The following is a 6,918-nucleotide window of genomic DNA, read 5'->3' on the forward strand; positions in this document are numbered from 1 at the left end:
TGGATGGCTAGATAAGGTAGAGACTAGCGGCAGAGCAATCAAATATTCAAGCAAGTGGATGAAATGCTGTTAACTAAGTTCTAGCTGTAAGATCAAATTATTTCTCTTGTGACACCTGAAAACTCATGAGGGGGTGGTGTGGCTGCACAAACCAGCAGAATTAAGAGAAAAGAGCAATTGCACAGGTTTGCTGAAGGGCAGATCTTGCCTAAAGAATCTGAGTTTCTGGACACGAGTCAAGAAACTTGCAGAATGCCCTTAGAATTGCAGGCTGACTCTGCAGGGATAGTGATTAGGAAAAACGTATTTCTGTTTGTAAGATGAGTCAACACCATGACATAGACCCCGGGAGGCCCTGCTTACGCAGCTACATATAAGACCAAAAAAATCACTGGAGATGCGCATTTAAAAGGAAACATCTGTGCCGGCAGCTAAAGCAAGTTAGCAATGCTCTGTTGCGTAACACAAGTAAAGGGACATAGAGAGTCCCAGAAGGAAGAGTTTTACCTAGCTTCAGTGAAATTGCATCTGGTTTCTTCTCGTTTCTCCCCATTAAATATTTCCAGTCTTTCTTCACTGCATCTGCAGACAGTCTGAGCAGCAGTGAGTATCTGGGAAAAATTAGTTTGAACTGTCCTAGAATACTCAGCTCCACCAATGCACCTGTCATGCAGGTTATTTGATACCATAAGTAACTTTGCCACTTTTTGAGGAACCAATGAATCTAGACATAGTGGCAGGTCCCCTGCTGCCGTTACCATCCTATCAGCAGGTATATGAGATTCAGAGGCTCTTCTCTGAGAAGAGGGAAGTAGGATGAATGCAGCCGTCCTTGATGGTTGTGTGTGTGAATGTGTGTGTACATGTGTAAGTATGAGGGTATGAGAGAAGAGTAGGTGATAACTGCAGCATAAGATCTGACAAGAATGGAGGATGTTACTAGCTGGCTGAAACAAAAAGCTAGTCCTCTGAAAAGTCAGAAGTATTTCTGCAATTGATCTAGAGCAAAAGGCCCTTTTGCCCTTGAGTTTCACCTTCCATTTTCTCCCTGGGTTCCTCTTATTGCCCTAATCCTTTTTACTGTTTCCCTATCAAGCTCCCCTTCGCTTTCTAGCTTCCTAACTTACCTCTATTCCTGTTACTAGAAAGATTTTCTAATAAATAATGATATGAATGAAAACCAAACTAAAGGCCTTTTTATGCCTCAACTATTTCCCTTTCTCCCCTTCAGTGCAGACTGTTCTATGCGACCCTTTGGGATTGTGCTCTCTCTCTTTTATTTTTTACTCACAGCTTTTACAGGTATAGCCACCATTTCTCTTTCTTCTGTTCAGTATTGCTAACTCCTTTGTGGAAGTTCATCCAACCTTCCTGTCCTCTCTCTCCTAGCCCATCACTCTGCTCAGAAATTATTTTCAGCCATACTGCCTTCATGTAACCGAATAACAGAATGGGGAGGAGAAGAGGCCCCAGCAGTTACATGCTAGGGACCAGCTTCACAAAGGGCCATGAAGGACTCCAGAGCCCTAATCCTCGCATGTTTGTCCCCGACAACAGCTAGCGCTGAGTGGCATCTGAACAAGCTAGTAGGAAATGCTTTAATCGTGAACTCTGTAATGGACTCAAACATAGGTTCTGGTGGTTATTTGATTACCTAGCTGCCAGGAAGATTCCCTTGAGAAGCTGGGTATTATGCACCTAACTCTTTGCTACAGGCAAGCACTTCCATCCACTCTGTACTCACAGACGTGAAATCCCTCCTGAAACTAAGCACCTGTGCCAGTCCTTATTCAAAATCTCACAATCGCTTTTGTCAGAAGACCTCTGCTTTTTAATAAGCCACAGCTTGGAGCTTCCTATTGGTATATGGAAGGTCTGAATTCAGTTTTACCTCCTCCTAAAACACTGCAAACATGTATTTTCCTATCTAGATGCTATTATGGAACACAGGTGGCCATATTGCTGGCTTTAAACGCACATCAAAAATTTCATTTGGCTGACAGCCGCAAGCCACATATTAAGAACTTCTCTGGAATCAGTTCATAGGGAAGAGATGCCAACGCGGCCCCAGAAGACCTACCAGCTTCGGCCTCAGCATCATCTGATGCCTCACTTTGCTCAGGAGCAGATTACCGAGCATCCCCAAAGTCATTTCACTTCTGCAGATGCAGGTCACAACAACTTTAAGTGACCTGGAAGCTGCAGCCTCTTATGGCTCAGGATTCACTAGGAATTCACTTAGGATTGGCTGCTTTTGCAACAAAATCTAATGGGATGGGGTTCCCTCGATTCCTCCTGTTGAAAGTATCTCACTTTGCCGTGAATATTTAAACATTCACAGAGTCTTTCTATAACCTTGAGGTTTAAGCATTCATCTGTCTTTAGGGACACTCATTTATTTGTAGGATTTAGTGCTATTTTTTCACAAGAGTGGAGGGAAGAACCCAAATCTTCTTTCCCTTCTTCAATCTAGACAAGTGGTCTGATCATGAAGTTATTGTCCTTCTCTAATTCTTTCATGAAGCTGTTCCATTTTGCAGTAGAAAAGATTAAAGCTGCCTCATCCTCCAACATCCTTTAGCTAATTTAAGCATGAGAAGTGAGTTCAAAAACTTGCAAACAGAGGATGGACTTGATCTTGGGCAAGTGTTTGAACTACCATGCAATGAGGAAAATATCTTGCCATTGAAGGAGATTCAGTGAACACCAAACGGAGCTAGTCTTACACATGAGCTCTGTGGATATTTGCTTAAAATAAAGATCTCAGTGTAGCTTAGCTACATAACAGGTAGCAACAGACTATACACAAAACATGCATTTAACTCCTGAGGGAACTTCACTGCTGGAAACTTGGCATACAGAAACTCCCATCTGGGTTGTGCAGAAGTATTGCAGGGGTTTTGGGGACATGAATTTTTAACTTAGATGGACAAATCTTTTTGTTTTTCTGACATAATACTCTTGCGGCTAAATGAAACACTGAAGTATTTTTTCTTGCTAGCAGGTATATTCCCTCATGGGATTAGTGGGGTTTAGCCACTGCCATTTTCTCTTGGGATATAGAGAAATGTTCAGACAAATATTTGTGAGGCACATTCTTGCTACCACTTGATTGCCTTTGGATAATGCTAGGCCATTATCTGCCTATAGATTAATCCCTTCATTGCATTAATCCAACGTGTTTAACTTGAGTGAGATCCCTTCCTGTCCTCATCCAAGCAAATATAACTGCAAAGAATCATTTTCTCTTCAGAACAAATTCTAAGAGTTCTCAGAATGATCAGATCTGCTAAACCAGAGTTCTGCTTTCTGTAGTTTAGGCCTGAAAATGAAGACTGTAAAAGTTCACTGGGCGGATGACAAATACCTATAGGTTAAATAATTATTCTCAACAGGCTGTTCTGATATACACTGCCTGAAAAACATAAAAATTAGGCCCCAGTAATTAATATTAAAATCTTGGTTCTCTAGAGCTGATAGTACCATGTATAGTAAAAATACACTTTTTTTTTTTTTTCTGAATGAATAAAGAGCTATTTGGGAGCTCAGCCTTTCCGCTATGCAAAGCTGTCTTCGTATTGGCTACTCTAATAATGGAGACTTTTTTGAGTAACATTTCTCAAATATGGTTACTGCTTCTTAATTTGTTTCTTCGGTTCAAACGACTGCTTCACTGTGTAGGAAGTATTTTCGTTTCAAAGCACCCTTTTTAAGGAAAAACTTCTGAAAATATCTGAATCATAGAAATGACCTGAAATTGATATTAGACATTTCCTTTCCAAATTCAAAATGGTGACTGATTTTATCAAGTTAAAAGACAACACCCAAACAATTCCTCATCAACTTATCAGAAAATTTATTATCATCACAGCTGGAAATAATCACTCATTCAGAAGGAATCCTGCAGTACATCTTGGGGAAAAAAAGAAAAAAGAAAAGAATTTTCCTGACCCACGAGATTGATTCATATCATTGTAAAGGAATGGTTAGCAATCTAAGGTAAGTGTTAGAAATGTAGCAATACTAACATTGTACGGCAAAAACGTATACAATATGATGCCCAAATAGATCCAGTTCCTTGATTTACCTCAACAATAACACAAAATATGGAATACCTGTGAAACTGCCATATTCCCAGCATTTCCAGCTGTGGGCTCACATGGCTGGAATTGCTCTTAACATTCAGGATTTAACTGCAGAACAAATTTCTTTAATTTCACTTTTCCATCTCCATACTAGTTTATCTTGACTTTACACCGCCTATACCCCAGTTTAAAATCCATTGACTTTAAATGTATCTTTACTCAGAAAGTGGACAGGAAAGCTTACACTTCTGCATTTTGCTCTTTGGAGGCTTTTTGTTAAGTTCACTGTTTTCACCGGCAACAATATACATTTCTATGTTTTTTTTAATTCTAAATTTCTAAATTTGAGACCAGCAGAGACAACACTCTGAAGACAGAAGAAACTATGAATCCTACTCCATGTTGTGTATCATGAACAAATTCTTAATTCTCTTACAATTTACAGAAACTGTGCAAGTCATGGCATTCCACAGGTTTCCTTCAAGTATAAGTCCATTTGAAAAACATTTTTTAATTTTGGTTATGGGCAATTTGTTAAAAACCCAGTTAAAATTCAGATACTTATTTGATTTTGCAAGTTTGGCAGCCCAACTTTGTTTTTCTTCCTATATGCACACACAGAATATCTGGCTCAGTGGAAAGAGCTCCCTTCCAGTGGGAGGCAAACATAGAATCTAAAAATGTACAGTAATGACTCAGAGAAGAAATGCATTTTCAGCTGCATACTTTCATTCATATAAGTGAAATTTTTAAAAAATGGGTCTCTTTAAAAACTTTTAAAAAGGTACTGCATTGATATAACAAATGCAACATCAGGCATTGACTTCAACTATTCTTTCACTTGTTACATCCACTTTAGTTTATGACAAAATGCTACCTGCAAGGCATATCTAGGTGCTGGAATCTCTGAACAGTGCAAGATACCACATGAAAATGTACATAGACTCTAGTCTATGTATTCCATAGAGGAATAATTCTCTCTAATAAATTCAGATTTAATTTACTTTCTAAACTGTGAAAAGCTTAGCCTCTTATGAAATCATCTCTCAACCCACTTCTTTTGTCAGAATTTAGGTCACTAAAGAGACATAAGAAACATTCACAGTCATAGAGAATCTAAACACCAAGACTTATTTCAAAGTTTAAAAAAATACATTTCATATTTTTAAATGCAGGCTTTTTCTATATTTCTCTTTGGTATTTAAGGGTCACATGGCCTTTGCAGAATACAGACTTCAGATACCAGCACCAGTCACTGAGATTTCACTCTAAGTAGTTTGCATTTGTAGGCCAAATCTTCTCCCACTGAAGTCAGTAAGAATTCTTCTCTTCATGAGAAGAGGATTGAGCCGTGCAGAAAAATGGCTTCTGCATTCATGAAATGTTCATTCATGAACTTTAGAGCAACTTCCTTAGAAAATTACTGTTCTCAGGGTACAGGTATCATCCCAAATTCCCATGCTGACCTGTTCAATGACTTTGCCAATCAACAGTATCAGATGCAATTTCATCATCTAAATGATACACTTCCAAACTATTATGATGTTTCTCTTGTTAACTTTAATCCCAGTTTCTCAGCTACAATGTTTTAATCACTGGTTATTGAGATTCTACTTAGCACTAGAATACTGTTTCAGAAGTGAATAGGGCATTTTGAGTGCTAATAGGTGATTACACCATGCATTTAAAGCACAGAAAATTAGAATTTTGGCATTAATAGGCTGCCTCCCTCATCCGCTAACACACAGTGACAATAATGTCTGATTTTTAAAGGTATACTTTGCATTTCAAACTCATGAGAATATGCTTCCAATGTAGTGAAAGTTATTAATTAAAATGACACAAACTTTTAGTAATACTAACCAACACAAAAATGATTGTATAAATTGCTATGCATTTGCCCAGTTCTGCAATGATGAAGATGAAGCAATTAACTTAAAAAATAATCTTCCTGCAGGCTAAAAAAATGCTTCTCTCTGCCAATGTCTCAGGACATGGCATGCCAGTATTGTTCACTGTGTCATTTTTTTGCATAAATGAGAGAGTGACTTTTGAAATAATAACTCCTCTGGTATAAATATAACCAAACACAGAAGCATCTATGCAGGTCAACTCATTTTGGACCCACCAGTTGACGTTGCTAACTAGAAACCATTCATACTGAAAGAAACACAGGGTCCTGTGACATCCGTCGATAACTCCTATCACTAGCACTTTGTTGTAGGGTCTTTTTGCTACTGATGGGAAAAGATCTAGATTGGGAGCACATAAACTTTTCTGTTGTCTCAGAGCCAATATATTTCTTTTACCAGCTGTAACCTATTGATCAACCTATTGATCTCTGCCAAAAACAGAGAATTACCATAATTGACTGTTTAAGTTGGAATGTTATTCCCAAACTTCAATTTATGGACAATTCTCTGTTGGAAGTAAAATCAATTGTTAAGCAATGGGATATGAAAAGAAAATAGAAAGTGCAGGAAAAGAAAACAATAAGAAATGTTTTCTGTAGTCAGATTTCTACAATATATTCATTTTTGGCATTTCCAAACAGTTCCATTTATATGCTATATATTAGACCAAGGCAGACCACCAAACTAAAATGTAAGTAACAACAACAACAATAGTTGCCCACTGATGAGCTCATTTTCTCTTTTAGCATCTGGGTTGATAGCCAGAGGATAAAAAGCCCACACCTATCAGCTATAACAGCCATACTTACTGCTTAATAAATCAGCTGAGTTTGAGGACATTCTCTGTAAAAAGTTTTACTAGCAGTATTATAAGCAAAATAGTGGCACTGGGGGACTCTTCTTCTACATTGACAAAGATT

Source organism: Struthio camelus, chromosome 3, assembly GCF_040807025.1.
Source record: "Struthio camelus isolate bStrCam1 chromosome 3, bStrCam1.hap1, whole genome shotgun sequence".
Classification (NCBI taxonomy): domain Eukaryota; kingdom Metazoa; phylum Chordata; class Aves; order Struthioniformes; family Struthionidae; genus Struthio; species Struthio camelus.